Source organism: Crotalus tigris, unplaced genomic scaffold (assembly GCF_016545835.1).
Source record: "Crotalus tigris isolate CLP2741 ecotype Arizona unplaced genomic scaffold, ASM1654583v1 scf7180000024461.5605484, whole genome shotgun sequence".
In the NCBI taxonomy this organism is placed as follows: Eukaryota; Metazoa; Chordata; class Lepidosauria; order Squamata; family Viperidae; genus Crotalus; species Crotalus tigris.
The window spans coordinates 517728-533624 of NW_024100632.1; the positions used below are offsets into that span (position 1 = coordinate 517728).

At 47.0% G+C, this 15897-nt stretch overlaps 1 protein-coding gene across 4 annotated transcripts in view; it reads left to right on the top strand.

Annotated features, from left to right (window-relative positions):
• Positions 1-15897, top strand: part of NOS1 (nitric oxide synthase 1) — a 102584-nt gene that overhangs the window by 16494 nt on the left and 70193 nt on the right. The window contains exon 1 of one of the 4 annotated variants that reach the window (XM_039332553.1): positions 15221-15659. The exons of 2 other annotated variants lie outside the window; for them this stretch is intronic. The gene's annotated coding sequence lies outside the window, so the exon portion shown is untranslated. Of the gene's footprint in view, positions 1-15220; positions 15660-15897 lie in introns of those variants that run through there. One more of the 4 variants, XM_039332550.1, reaches the window with a different exon arrangement.

A 15897-nucleotide genomic window follows, 5' to 3' on the forward strand; every position in this document is an offset into this window, starting at 1 on the left:
CCTGTTGCCTCACCTTAACTGACCTCTGCGTTTCAGACTCTCCAACGTAAACGTGGCGCAGCCAAGCGGGAGGCCACTGTGCTGAAATCTAAAACTCAGATGCTGGCTTAATAGTGTTAGGAAGCTGATGATCGTTGCACGGCTTCCAGTGGGACCGAGCAAATGAACTCTAATTCTCTAATGTAATTTCCCTTTCCCGGCCAGACTAAATGCTCTTGGCCACTGGGAATAGATAGAGAAGAAAGACAGTCTCAGAAGGGCTGTCAAAGTTGATAGCATCACAAACCAACGGGGCTTCTGCAGCGGGCTGGCAGCTGGGCTGGCGCAGCCGTCCTTCCAAGGCTACTGGTGGGGTGCATTCATGGCAGGTCTGCAATGGGTGCAACTCGGCATGGATGCCTTACGTTAGTTGCCATATGCGCAGATAGGTCAAGAGAAAAACAGGAGCCTCAATAGAGTGCCTGGTGATTTTCTGTTGGGGTTTTGCCCATTGTAAGAGAAGTCACCAGACTTCCAACTGCTGGAGAGGAGCAAGGAAAATACTGGGGAAGGTCAAGATTCAGCCGGGAATAAAAATAGTTCCTCTGAGCGGCAAAGCTTTTTTCTTAAGCATCAAGACCTGGTTGATTTGATTACGATTATTAAACCATGATCTCATAGTTATGAAAATACCCCTGAAATGAAAGAAGCTGCTTCATTATGCGACATGCATTATCTCTCTGGCCAAATACATTGACTGCACCGGGCACTGGTTTCCAGGGTTCAGAGTCCTCCCCATCCTTTTATTTGAGCTGGAATTGTTGCAGATAAACTAAAGGACCCTGAACAGGCGAAGTTTGGGGTGGATTATTTACAAACTGCAGACCAATGCTTCTCAGCCTTGGCCTCTTGAAGTTGAACGGACTTTGATCCTGTGAAATTAAGATGCTAGTCCTCGTAGTCACAAGAATAGGCTTGAAATCCAAGAACCGGCTTGATCTTCTGGACCAGAACTGGCGTAGCTGTTGAACTATACCTGGCGACATCCTTTTTCCCTGGCAACTTCTGAAAGACCTCAGGTTCTGCATCCCTGCAACAGAGAGTTGCTTTGGAGGGTTGAGAAGTTGATTTGAATAATTTATAAGACATTTAAAAAAAAAAAAACCCACATGGGACAAAAGATTCATTTGCATCACAAATGTCAAAACCCTTCCCTCGGCTCCCAGCTCATATTTATAGCACCGTTGACACCTTGAACAGGAAAGTAAAATCTAAAATTCGACTTTCCTGACACAGAGGAGGTACAGAGGCTCCAGCTCTGGATGCCAAAGTGATTTAAAACCCGTCTGGGAGAGCCGTTTGTGCCAAGGGCGCCATTCCTCACTGGTGGCTTACAAGCCTTCTAACGCCTCTCCAGCTATGGGGTTGGTTGAAGTATTGCTCCAAACGCAGACATTTCCCGTAGAGAAAATTTGTCCCCTCCAGTCTGGAAGTGATGGACGGCAATTGGTTGATGATTTATAAAGGTCTGGGGAAAAAGTTCCCATGGGTCCCTGACCCACAACACCAAGTCCTCTGTGGCTTCTTCAATGTCATTTGAACAACAATTTGATGGCACAGTGGCTAAAGGGCAGTACTGCAGGCGCAGAGGCTAAAGTGCAGCGTCTGCCCACATCCTGAAGTTCGATCCAGATGGGACTCAAGGCTGACTCAGCCTTATATCTTTCCAAGATCGGTAAAATGAGGGTCCGGATTGTTGTGGGGGGGCACATGCTGACTCGGTAAACCGTTTAGAGAGGGCTGCAAAGCACTGTGGGGCAGTATATAGGTCTATGGGGCTGGAGAAGACTCCTGCCAGTCCCCTGGACTGCAAGGCGATCCAACCGGTCAGTCCTAGAGGAGATCAACCCCGACTGCTCTTTAGAAGGCCAGATCCTGAAGTTGAAACTCAAGTCCTTTGGCCACCGAATGAGAAGGAAGGACTCGCTGGAGAAGAGCTGGGAAAGACTGGGGGCAACAGAAGAATGAGACGACAGAGAATGAGGTGGCTGGATGGACTCATTGAAGCAGTAGACGTGAGCTTAAATGGACTCCAGAAGATGGTAGAGGACAGGAAGTCCTGGAGGAACGTTGTCTATGGGGTCGCAATGGGTCAGACACAAATTCGCGACTAACAAAGCCATTGCTAATATAGGCTGGCCAAGCTGAGTAAACAGCTTAGGGACAGGACTGGTATTGCAATGGCCTGTGGCAGGGTAGGCAACCTCAGCTCTTTTATAGTCAGCATTGCTGACTCAGGAATTCTGGGAGTTGAAGTCCATGAGTCGTAAAAGAGCCGAGGTTGTCTACCCCTGGTCTATGGGAAGGATCTTGCAAGACAGCAGGAAGAGCTGCAGCCAGAGGGGGGCAGCAGAATAGAAGGAAATTTAGTCCACAAGAAGGTGGGCACGACAACCTAGTTTCAGCCTAGTTTCTTAGGCTGAAAATGCAATGGGGGGTGAGGGTGGGGAGAGATGTCCTTTCAGACTGGCGAGATTGAGGTCAGCCTTGTGAGGTGATCCAGACAGAAAGCACACCCACATGAACTACTTCTATTTTACTGCAAAGTGACGTTAATAGAACATTGCAAGGCAGAAAGTTCAATTCTCCCCTATATAGCCTGAACTTGAGAATCTATGGAGGGTCTCTTCTGAACTTCCACCCATTATGCAGCTGTGGGCTATGCCGTCTCTTGTCTGACCATCCCCTAGGCAACATCTCTTGTCCTCCTGACTCTCACAGTCATTCCCACATGTCTGTGTGTATGTGAATATGAATCTTGCAAGTAGAATTTCCTTCGTCTCCTTTACAGCCTGAGAAATTAGGGAAGGTCCCTTCTGAGATGTTGGACATGCCCCCCATTCTGTCTTCAGTCAAAGCTGCCTCTTGCTTACCGTTCCCCTGGCTGGGCCTCGTCCCCCTGTCTCCCAAGCTCATTCCCACAGACCCTTCATCTTGCAGGGAGAAACATCCCTAATCTCCAGATAAAAGGAAGACATAAACAGTGGACTGAACTCCGCTTTCATTCCGCCACAGCAGCTCTCCATGTGAACGCAAGTTACCGATTCGCCTTGTGTGAATCTAGACATCTGGATTGCATAAACCACAGATTTAGGGCATAGCCAGGAGTTGCTGAAAGTGCAGATTGTGGCTTCTTTAATAAACTCATGGACCTGGGATTCAAATGCCTCCGGTGGGCGCCAAGTAGAGAAGGCTGTGCTAGATGTTAAGCCTTCTAGACTTCAAGGGGAATGGATGTATTTTATCTATAATGCACAACCAGATCTTAAAATCGCTACAGAACTCACTGGTGGTTATTTCATTGGCTGCGGATGCTGCTTTTAAATTGCCGGAGACAGATTGCAAGAGACACAGAGGCAATTCCTTTCTTTAGGACTAGCCAAATGTCATCGCACAGTGGGCAGGCGTTCAAGTTCCCCAGCTTTCTGCCTCTGGCATCAAGGAATAAGAAAGTGGGCATCCCACTAGCCCCTTTAAAATCTGCCCGCTGCAACCATCTTTCAGTTCAGTGCTTCGGGGTTGTGGAGACAGAGAGAGGAACCGTTCGGTCCTGTCCATTCATGTCTCGTAGAGCTATAGGCATATCTGTCGTTTCCTCCACACGATACTTAAGAGCAAAGGGTCATCTGGGGCTGTGTGTGAGCCAGATTAAGGTCATGTAGCTTCTGTGGAAAGGGCCATGATTAAAGTGGGATGGAGATACAGACCTTTCCAGACTGCAAGAGACAGTTGGGATATGCGCTTCTCTTCTCTTCTCTTCTCTTCTCTTCTCTTCTCTTCTCTTCTCTTCTCTTCTCTTCTCTTCTCTTCTCTTCTCTTCTCTTCTCTTCCCCTCCCTTCAAGGCTAAGCTGATGTTTTTTGAACAACTGCTGCATGTTTCTTCAAGGCTATCTCCGTTGTTCTCAGTTTGAGAAAAGGACCTTGCTGCGTTCTCTGAAGATTCTTTGTAAACACACATTATGCGGTTCTTTGTAAATATTACATTAAGCATGGAGGTGGTAGCCCTTGCTGAAGAAATTTAAGCAAAGGTTGGGTGACTAAGATGCCAAGATGATTCTGAAGGGGCTTTTTCAGCATCTGCATTCCTTTTTATTGAGTGTAACCTTCTTCTCAGAGTGAATCTAGAAACCTTCATGAATGGTTGTTTAGAATAGAATAGAGGTGGAAGGGATGGTGGAGGTCTCCTAATCCAGCCTATACCCTTTCGGATAAGTGACTGTAGATAGTGTATGTGTTTCATGCTACAGGTTCTGCTTTTCAAATAGGACTAAAAAACATGAAAACCTATCATCAGGAAATATAGACCTGCTTTTCCCAACCTGGGTCCTCTTTCTACAGTAGGTACCAATCCACGAAAATGGGTGAATTCAATAGCCAAGTTCATCATATTGTGTCAATCAGAGGTCCTCAACCTTGGGGCATCAGGGACCGGTTCCGTGGAGAGAGGTTTTTCCATGGACCGGAGGGGGCGTGGTTGTGTGTGCTGCCTGCATCTCGCGGATGAGGCTTTGCTTGTTTGTGTGGACCGGTTGCTGGCATGCCATGGCCCGGTACCGGTCCACGGACCAGGGGTTGGGGACCCCTGGTGTAAAAGATGTTTATGTAGCTAGACATGATGTGTGAACCCAACCACTTAATTTGCAATCCCTGTGGGTTGGGGAGTTTTAAAAACTCAGCCCATCGGGAATTAGCAAGTCATTTCAACACATAGAACATAGAACAATTCGGTTGCAAGGGACCTGCGAGGTCTTCTAGTCCAACCCTCTGCTCAAGGCAGCAGTCTTACGCCATCCCACTCAAATGGTTGTCCCATCTATTTTTGACAACTTCCAGAATCCATTGATTGTTCTTACTGCCAGGAAATTTCTCCATAGCTCTAGTAATGAGCAACATTATGTTAAACTGTATAAAATAAAGGCAGGGTATAACTATTACCACCATCAAGTCCTTTTTTACCAGAATAAGTCAGAATAAAACCATTTCCTATACAGTTACTTAAAACAGCATCCAATAACACTCTTTTCAGGACTGGCTTTTCCACAGTGTGTAGAAGCATCACTGCTTTTCACCTTCTTTCAAATCTGTTGGGATCTCCAGTCTATGATCCTAAGCGGAGCTGAAAGTAGAACGTGACTTTAAAATAATAATAATAATCCAGAAATCTCAGCAAAGTCCCTTTGGTTTGGTGGCAGGCAAATTAATGAACCTCTAATAAGCTTTAAATTAAATTTAACAATTGAGCTTGCCTGGTGGAAGGGCAATTTTCATCTCTCTCCCGGAAGTGCTGTTATTACAAATACGTCAGGTTACAAAGCACCTGTTCAATATCCCATTAAAATAATTCTGGTGATAAATCTACCAACTGATAATCTGTAGGTGAATGGAGCCATTTGGAAGGAAAATTTAATTGACCACCACCACTTCTGGGTTTATATTACCTAATATTTTTTTCCCCAGAGATGATGAAGGCAAGTGGGGGGGGAGGGATCGGTTAGCTGCCCACTGTGGCTCATGATATGTCAGAGAGAGAATTTCCCACTACTGTTTTACTGCTAACTGCAAGCTAATGATTTTTTGCTCCAAATGGCTGAGAAAGTCCAGATTTGTTTAAATTTCATTAAGTTGTGAGAAACCTATTGGAATGTGTTCGCTTTTGTTCTCCGCTAACAATTATTCGTGCTTTTTCTGAACTGTAAAACGGATTTTGCCCATTTTAAAAAGTTCTCTCCAAAAATTTGCATCTTCTGAAACGTTGAACAGTCTGTTGATTGGGAACAACTTCACAGTCACTTCTTTCTGTAAAGGCTGCTGGGTTTCCAGTGCACTTGTTATGGAGCTACCAGTTGATGCCTTAAGGTCAGTTGGAACAGCTGATTGTGTCTCCCATTCCATAGAGGAAGTTCTCCTTTTTAAAAGTGGCTTCCTTTCTAAAGGTATGAACTCGAACAAAAGAGACCAGTAGCGTTAACATTGCCAGGCAACAGACGGCACAGAATTTTCCATTACAATGTGATGGATTTTGTATTTCTATTTCTATTTCAGTCTTTTATTTATAATTCCACACCTGCATTTATAAAGCACTGTATGTCTTGTGGCAAACTTGCAGTCAAGGTTTGTTCACTGCCAATAGCTGACCTATCCAACGAGTCACAACATTTTTTTTGGGGGGGGAAGCAGTTTTTCTGGGCCTCAAAATCAGTGATGCCAACGGTTGGAAGAAGCCTCAGATGGGGATTTCTTTGCCGCTGCACATAAATTGTGGCCCTTGTGGAAAAAGTCTCCATTTGGGGACTAAAATGCAGGGCTGTGGCCAACCCCAGTTGCAATTGGGATAAATGTCTTATTGTCAGTCTTCTATGTCACTGATAGAAGGGGATGTTGGGTAGCTCAGGGTTGAACTGTGGGGTCCTGGGTGCTCTCTGAGCTGGGTGGTTTTCTTGCAGACGTTTCATTACCCAACTAAGTAACATCATCAGTGCTAGAAGGGAGTGGGTTTTGTGGAGAGGAGGAGGAGGAAGAGGAGGAGGAGGAGGATAATTGTGGGGTCCTTGGTGCTCTCTGAGATGGGTTGTTTTCTTGCAGACGTTTCATTACCCAACTAGGTAACAGCATCAATGCTAGAAGGGAGTGGGGTTTGTGGAGAGGAGGAGGAGGAGGAGGAGGACTGTGGGGTCCTTAATGCTCTCTGAGCTGGGTGGTTTTCTTTCAGACCTTTCATTACCCAACTAGGTAACATCATCAGTGTTAATGAATTGTCATTGGTGTCCTTGGGCCCAGCCGTGCTGTCAGGCAGCGTGAAAATCTCCTTTAGAAAGAAGATACTATACTTTGAATAGTATGCAAATCCAAGCCTTACCTTGATGATTTCTGGAGACAGAAAGTGCAGAATTCCTCCCAGGGATGTTTTCTAAAGAACAGCAGCACCTGCAACTTCAGTCTAGTTCTTACAATCCCCAGCTCTATTCCCCACACATCCGTAGGACACCAGACGGATTCATCTTGTTAAGAGTGAGCAATCAGATAAACCCCCCCCCCGAATATCCTTTCTGATCTCCCCTGTTGCCACATTTCTTCAACGTGGACAGTCTCACGCCTGGCATAAGCTGCCCTAATTTTGCAGCATCTCAGGGCTTTCCTAAAGCTCCCGGGGCCCTTTTTGATCAACTGTTTCAGTAATTAGCTTCTTTAAAAGCCTCTTTATAGGTCTCTTCCTAGAGGGAAGGGGAAATGAGTCTGCTGGGGGGGGGGGAGAAATCATGAAAAACGAGGATTAGCACGTCACTGATTTCAATTTGAGATTGGCTTGGACTTTAAACATCCTGGGTAGGACCGGGGGGGGGGCTCAAAGTTGACTTCGCCTGTTTTCTGGTTTTATTAAATATTGCATTAAATTTTTGCTTTCTTTCGCTGCGATGAAATACACCCTCTTTGCTCTTGGATTTATTTACGCATCGCCCGGTTGGTTGTAAATTGTCCAAGCTCATAATTGTCTTCACAGTTTCCAAGCTGATGCCGTCTCCTAGACGAGCGAGCGCTGGTTAAAGTTTATCTTAGACTTGTAAAAATGAACCAAGACATTTAGACTAGAGGTCCCCAACCTTTTGGGGCACCGAGGACCGGTTCCGCGGAGAGAGGTTTTTCTGTGGACCGGAGGGTGCGTGGTTTTGTGTGCTGCCTGCATCCCATGGATGTGGCTTTGCTTGTTTGCTCTGACCGGTTGCTGGCATCCTAAGGCCCAGTACCGGTCCACAGATGAGGGATTGGGGACCCCTCTGTAAAGCACTGTGGGGTAGTGTATAAGTCTAGGTGCTATTGCTAGCTATTGCTATTGAGAACAAACAGTGGTCTGTCCATATATATCTATCTACTTGATTTAATGGATTCCATTCTTCTAAGAAGTGATTTTTCTCACAAAACACATGTGTGCTTCAGCCTGGTTAGGTTATTTCAAACCCAGCTCAGATTCACCATGCAGAGTTCTTCTGAAGACCAGCTAGATCAGCTGCCCCCCCCCCAAACCTTGTGGGCACCAGGGACCAGTTCCGTGGAGAAAGGTTTTTCCGCGGACTGGAGAGTGTGTGGTTTTGTATGCTGCCTGCAGAAGCAAAGGATGGAAACTAATCAAGGAGAGAAGCAACCTGGAACTAAGGAGAAATTTCCTGACAGTGAAAACAATTAACCAGGGGAACAGCTTGCCACCAGAATTTGTGGGTGCTGCATCCCTGGAGGTTTTTAAGAAAAGACTGGACATCCATTTGTCTGAAATGGCATAGGGTCTCCTATTTGAGCAGGGGGTTGGATTAGAAGACCTCCAAGGTCCCTTCCACCTCTGTTTTGATTGATTGATTGATTGATTGATATCTAAATAGCTGGACTGAACATCCAGTTAGGGGGCCACTGCCACATCCCCATAGAGATTTTACTTATAATTACGTGGACTGTGTATTTATGTTTACTTCTCTTCTGCCATATCCTCATCATACACTAAACAATAAAATAAATAATAATAAAAACTGCTCCCAATGAGAACATTTCCCTATTTAAGCCCACTCATAACCAGAGGGAAATCCATGGGTCTATTTTATTTATTGGTTATAATCTCTACCTCTTCTTCCACACTGGCCTATCTATGGGCATCAGCAAAACAAAGAACGCAAATGGTGAAGTGCCCTCGACAATGGAGTCATGCAAATGTCACAATTATGCACTTGAATCAGAGGTCAGGGGGCAAGCTCATCATTGCGGCAGTTATGTAGTTGTGTCACTGTGTTCCTCTTTTGGCACGGACATATTGTTTGCAGGAGATATTGCCTGGACCTACTGCTGTTTCTAATGCAAAAAGCGAGCAAAGTAACCAGGACTAGAATTCGCAGTCTCCTGGTGATTGGCCCAAAGTCACCCAGCCAGCTTTCAAATCTAAGGCAGAACTAAAATTCACGGTCTCCTGGTGATTGGCCCAAAGTCCACCAGCTGGCTTTCAAATCTAAGGCAGAACTAAAATTCACAGTCTCCTGGTGATTGGCCCAAAGTCCACCAGCTGGCTTTCAAATCTAAGGCAGAACTAGAATTCACAGTCTCCTGGTGATTGGCCCAAAGTCCACCAGCTGGCTTTCAAATCTAAGGCAGAACTAGAATTCACAGTCTTCTGGTGATTGGCCCAAAGTCCACCAGCTGGCTTTCAAATCTAAGGCAGAACTAGAATTCGCAGTCTCCTGGTGATTGGCCCAAAGTCCACTAGCTGGCTTTCAAATCTAAGGGAGGACTAGAATTCACAGTTTCCTGATTCGTAGCCTGGTGGCTTAACCTACTGGTTCTATGTACTGTAAGTGTGTTATAGATTTGTCAGTGGAAGCTAGTTATAGATTTGTCAATGGAAGCCATTTTTGGTATATCATCCCCTGGTCCATCTTTTCTTACTAGGCTTGGGGGGGTGATTCCCCCCCAGACCATCTGCATTCCATCTCCAAATATGCCCCCTCTGCACTTGACAGGAAAATGTTTCCCGACAGGCATCAGGGTCTGTGGCTGGGTATCAGATGCCTCTCTATTGAATTAGTTCTTTTCTTTATCCAAATGAGAGGGGTGGGGGTGGGGGGGACTAATAAGATTTTCATTAGATAAGAGTGATGCAAAACATCCCAAGTTCCCCGTCTCGCATAGAATACCAAACTCGCTGGTGTTCTTCTTGTTGTTGTTAATTGCAAAGTCGTGTCCGACCCATCGCGACCCCATGGACAACGTTCCTCCAGGCCTTCCTGTCCTCTACCATCTTCTGGAGTCCATTGAAGCTCACGCCTCCTGCTTCAGGGACTCCATTTAGCCACCTCCTTCTCTGTCATCCCCTTCTAATATTGCCCTCCATCTTTCCCAGCATTAGGCCCTTCTCCAGTGAGTCCTTCCTTCTCATTCGGTGGCCAACGTACTTGAGTTTCAACTTCAGGATCTGGCCTTCTAAAGAGCAGTCGGGGTTGATCTCTTCTAGGACTGACCGGTTTGAACGCCTTGCAGTCCAAGGGACTCGTAGGAGTCTTCTCCAGCACCATAGTTCAAAGGCCTCAATTCTTTGGCACTCAGCCTTTCTTATGGTCCAACTTTCACAGCCATACATTGCAACTGGGGAAACCATGGCCTTGACTATGCGTACTTTTGTTGGCAGGGTGATATCTCTGCTTTTTAGTATGCTGTCTAGATTTGCCATAGCTTAACTGGTTCTCGCTTCTTTTCACTTTTCAGCCACGGGGCTCTTTCCAGTCCAGAAACTATCTTTACTCTTTGGCGTAACTTTCCCCCCCCTCATACTCCTTGTTTTAGAGCCAGATCAATACCCAGATTTAGCCATCCTTAGAGCTACACTAATTCCCAGGAAGGACCTACTGAAAGACAGACCACAGAAACTAAACGAAAAACACCACTGGTTATCACTTAGAGCTCTCATCTTGAACCACTCACACGCATTATTTATAAATTTGAGCCCAGACTGGACAGTGTCACTGCACTTTCTTAAGCCCTGAGTGACAGCCCACACTTGCATCCAGACCACTACCCAACCTGGAGCAGACTCTCAGAAAAGAAACACTGCTAAAATGGGAACCAGATGCCCCCACATTTACACCAGCAGTACCACCTCAGATCCCCACAACTTTCCACACAAGATTAGAAGCACCTTCGCACCCTCTGTCTCTAATGGGATGCCTGCCACCATCTGACAGCAATGTCCTTCTCATGTCTATGTAGAGAAGAAACTGGACAAATTGCACGAAAACTGGGTGTAAATTTGACTCAAAACATGAACTAAATAATATCAGGACCCAGAACATGGACCAAAACATGGACGTTGTTGTTGTTGTTTTTGAACTTAACATATAAGGTTTCACACATTCTCTGGAGGTCTCAACCCACACAACGGATTTCAACATATTGCAGTTCTTAATTGATTCATTTAATCCAGGGCTCTTCAAATGTGGCCCTTTGATGACTTGTGGACTTCAACTCCCAGAATTCTTCAGCCACTGGGGGCGTGCCTGGCTGAGGAATTCTGGGAGTTGAAGCCCACAAGTCATCAAAGGGCCAAGCTTGAAGAGCCCTGATTTCATCTGTACTTTGCTTGCTTCTGACAAAACCGTGCTGGCTGACCTTGAACCCAAAGCTCCCTGCTGGCTTTTGAAACAACCCAGGGTGGAAAGAGACCCTTGGAGACTGCAAAAGCTAAAAATGAGGCTTCTTACATCTCCCCTCCCCTTCTTTCTCCACCTCCGTTTTTTGATCAGGTGAAGGAGAACTCTTGATCACGAACAGAAGGTGTGTTTCTCTCTCTCTCTCTCTCTCTCTCTCCCTCTCTCTCTCTCTCTCCCTGTGAGTGTGAGTGTGCATGCACGAACGCACACTCATGCAATTGTTGCCATGGATATGAGGAGCAATTACAAAGATGGAGCAGCTAGGTTGAACCTGACTTCTCACTGTACTTTTAAGAAGGTAGGGGAGGAATGGGGAGGGGCAGAAGAGCTGGGGAAGGTTAAAATTACAGGTGGGGCTGAAAGTTAGTGCCCCCCTTTTCTCCTTAATGGGGCGAAGTGGGGGTCTATCCCCTCATATTCACCTGGAACATGGTGTCCAACCTTTTGGCTTGGCTGGGCCGCCTTGATGGAAGAGGAATTCTCTCAGCCCCATGTAAAATATAACATAGTTAATATATGTAAATAATTTTAAAATATTTTTTTATTGTATCTCAAGGCAGCGAATATATCCGACACACCTTCCTATTTTCTCCACCACGACAGCCCTGTGAGGTGGGTTGGGCTGAGAGAGAGGGACTGGCCCAAAGTCACCCAGCTGGCTTTCATGGCTAAGGCGGAACTAGAACTCCCAGTTTCCCAACCAGGTGCTTTAACCACTAGACTCTCATCAACCTGCTGCTCCCATTTTTGAATCCAGCTTTCTTTATTTTTTCACACAGCAGAAAAACTGACTTTGGGGAAACAGCAGAAAAAAGCTTTGGTGCTTCAAATTTCAGTGGCCATCACCCAATTGTCCTGTAATAGGGGGAGAGAGAGAGAGAGAGAGAGAGAGAGAGAGAGAGAGAGAGAGAGAAAAGAAGAAGAAGAAGAAGAAGAAGAAGAAGAAGAAGAAGAAGAAGAAGAAGAAGAAGAAGAAGAAGAAGAAGAAGAAGAAGAAGAAGAAGAAGAAGAAGAAGAAGGAAGAAGAAGAAGAAGAAGAAGAAGAAGAAGAAGAAGAAGAAGAAGAAGAAGAAGAAGAAGAAGAAGAAGAAGAAGAAGAAGAAGAAGAAGAAGAAGAAGAAAGCAAGGGTAGTACCAATAGTGATAGGCTCCTTGGGTGCAATCCCAAAACAACTGGAGCATCATTTGAACACCATTGGCATTGACAAATTCGCTATTAGTCAGTTGCAAAAGGCGGCCTTGCTAGGAACTGTTTCCATCCTGCGACGATACCTGTAATACCATCAAACATTCACATCTGTCTATCCCAGGTCCTGGGTAAGGACTCGATAATTAGACAAAATGCCAAATCCAGTCTGAACATCTGGCTGACTGTGCGATGATCTATGATGATGATGATGATAGGTTTTATCATTTGCAATTATACTTTAGGAGAGCACCCCCGTTCTTATACTTCTGTACATGGTGCATATGTAGGACAGGCGTTGCCAGCCAAGTTTGTTTAGAGTTCATTTCTGCTTGTTCTTAAAACCTGGCTCCATCCTCGGGCTGGTTCAAAGGACTGATGGATCTTCGGTTTTGATGGTTGTTTTGTTCTGAGCTTCTGATGTGGGTTTTTTTCCAATGCTTTTATTGTATTTTTTTTTTTACGGTGTATTTTGCAGGCTGCTCAGGGATGTAAGAAATTAGCGCAACCTAGAAATGTCACAAGTTAATAGGTTATAAATAAATACCTTTCATAACAAGCTGGGGCGGCCCCAGTTTTATGTATCATGGAGTGGTTAAGATCTTGACATCAGCTTGCGACGCGGAAGGTCCCTGGCTGATTTGGGACCAAATGTTCACTCTCATAGCCTACCTGACAGGGTTGTGCAGAGGAAAATAGGAGGAAGGAACACTGTCTCTCTTCCTTTGACCTCTTTGTTTACTTAGTAAAGATTTAATAAATATTGGAGATAATATTTTACACTGGGAATCATTCATAGTCTTATCAGTGGAGATTCTAACATTTGAAGAATCAGCAGTGATCTTTCTCTTCATATGACTTTCTATGCAGGAATATACTTTTTTATTTTATTTATGGCCTAACTTTATTATATTTATAAATAGCCCAAGGCAGGAAACATGCCCAAGACGCCTTCCTCTCCCTATTTTTCCCATAACAACAACTCTGTGAGGTGGGCTGGGCTGGGACAGCGTGGCTGGCCAAAGTCACCTAGTCGCTTTTCATGCCTAAGGCAGGACTAGAATTCCCAGTCTCCTGGTGATTGGCCCAAAGCCACCCAGCTGATTTCCTTGCTTAAGGCGGGACTAAAACTCCCAGTCTCCTGGTGATTGGCCCAAAGCCACCCAGTTGATTTCCATGCCTAAGGTGGGACTAGAACTCCCAGTCTCCTGGTGATTGGCCCAAAGCCACCCAGCTAACTTTCATGCCTAAGGCAGAACTAGAACTTTCAATCTCCTGGCTTCTAGCCTAGTGCCTTAACCCTACTAGACCAAACTGGCCCTTTTCTTGTTCTTTCTGTTCTTTCTTTGTCCTCTTGTGGTTAGTTACTGTGAGAACTAAAAGCTGGGTCTGGGCCCCTTTGCTTTCAATCGGCAGTACTTCTTCTGCCCTCGAACCCCTGAAAAGACAATGTGGATATTAAGCAGAAGTGATTGAAATCTGTTCACACCATTGTGCTTAAATGTAAAAGTAAAGACACGCACGCGGCGCTTGCCAATTTATTTATTTTCCTGTTTTGATTTACAGAGTTCTATGGGTGAATTTTCGCTTTCCCCTTCCATTTTTGCACCTTGAAGTAACTGGACAATAATAACAAATATTTTAAAGGGCTTGAGAGCAAAATACAAAAATTCTCTCTCTCTCTCTCTCTCTCTCTCTCTCTCTCTCTCTCTCTCTCTCTCTCTCCCTCTCTCCCTCTCTCCCTCTCCCTCTCTCTCTCTCTCTCTCTCTCCCTCCCTCTCTCTGTCTTCCGCACCTTTGTAATTTCTGCAATTCTGCTAGAGAGGAGGGTGGAATGTATTATACTAAGATTTAAATTTAAAGCACAATTCACCTTCCCACGAGAGGATGTAGAATGTTTTGCAATTCCATAAAAGAAATGGGTCCCATCCCTTCCCCCCCCCCCACACACACACCCCTTCCCCACCACTTCTCTTTCTCAGCCTGTTCCACCTCACTAGCTGTTGTAGCAAGGGGCGCGTTTTAACTTCGCTTCTGAAAGCGGGGGAGAGAAAAGGGGAGTGTATCTGGGTTTGGGGCTCAGACTTAGACGTTCCCCAAAAAAGGACGGCTCACCGGACTTTTTAAAAACCAAATCTGGGTGAGCAAAGGCCTCCAACGGGGCTTGAGAAGAGGAAGATACGGGTTACGGGGTCCAAAAAGCCAGAAATGACCGCGGGGAGTGCAATGTTGGAGCATCAGCGATGCAGACTGGCTGACTCTTTGATCTCCCTCTTCCCACCCTCCCCGCTTCAGTTTCGCAACGTGGGCTTATAATCCTCAAGCCGCGCTCATTAAGGGCGAGGCAACCGCCAAGGTGCCTGTTTTTTTTTTTTCCCTCCGGTTTACTCAGAAGTAAGTCCCAACGAGCTCCTTCTGCACTTTCCGCGGGGAGTGGGTGGGTTCTGTACATACTTTACGTGGGAGTAACTCCCTCCGAATGCCGTGGGGGGGGGGAGATGGAAGCAGCGCCTTCCCAAAGGCGCGCGTGACTGGCGGGGGCTGCGCTCGACACCTGAAATGGAAGGAACTAACTAAGCCATTTCCGAGCCTTTTCCCCCCTCCAAAGGCCGAGTAGAGAAAGCGCGTTTGGTTTGTCCGTGGGTTGGATTCCTAACCGGCCGGGAGCTGCGCTCTCCATACAACCCGCCCTGCTGGCTCCGAAGTCTTCGGGGGGCCTCGTTCCCAGGGAAGCGCGCCAAGGGCGTTTGCAACCCGGGGTGGGGCGTGGGCTGCAGCACCAGCCGCCGCCGCCGGGTCCCCAGGCATTGGTGATCTCGGGGAGGAGGAGGCTGGAGTGGGTACAAATCCCTCCCAGCGCTTTGCCTGGCGAAGGAGTTTGTGATTCGGGCTCCCGTCCTGGGGCGTGGAACTGGCGCGCCTCTATATAAAAAGGTTTCCCGACCAGGCAGCCTCGGAGCTGGCTGCGCCCCCGCGGTTGGCCCTCGGTTCGGTCCAGAGCGCACAAAGGAGGCCCGACCGGCGGAGCCGAGGCACAACGCGACGCAGCGGATCCCCGGTCGGGCGGTCGGTCAGGCGGGCGGGCGGGCTTCGCGCGCGTCCCCCCCTCCTTTGTTTCCTTCCCCGAGAGGGGGGGGGGAAGGCAGCAGCGGCCGCCTCTTTCGTGGGAGGGAAGCGGAGGAGGCAAAAGCGGACCGACCGGGGCAGAATTGTTCCGAAGTGAGCCGCGCCGGGAGGACTCGCCCGCCCGTGGAGCCAGGTGAGTGGCAGCGCCCCTCGGGAGAAGCCCACGGCCGCCTTTCCCAGTGGGGGTTTCGGTAACCTTCCCCGCAGGGACTGTGGTCAGCGTTTAGGGTCTCCTCCCGGCACCCCGCCGCCTTAGACTTCTGCTGAAGACTCTTGCGCGGACACTCTGCGTAGGCTCAGAGACACAGCTTCACCATTGACTCTGGCGCGGGATGTTCTTATTTGGCGGTTCTGGCACTTCGTTCCGGCTT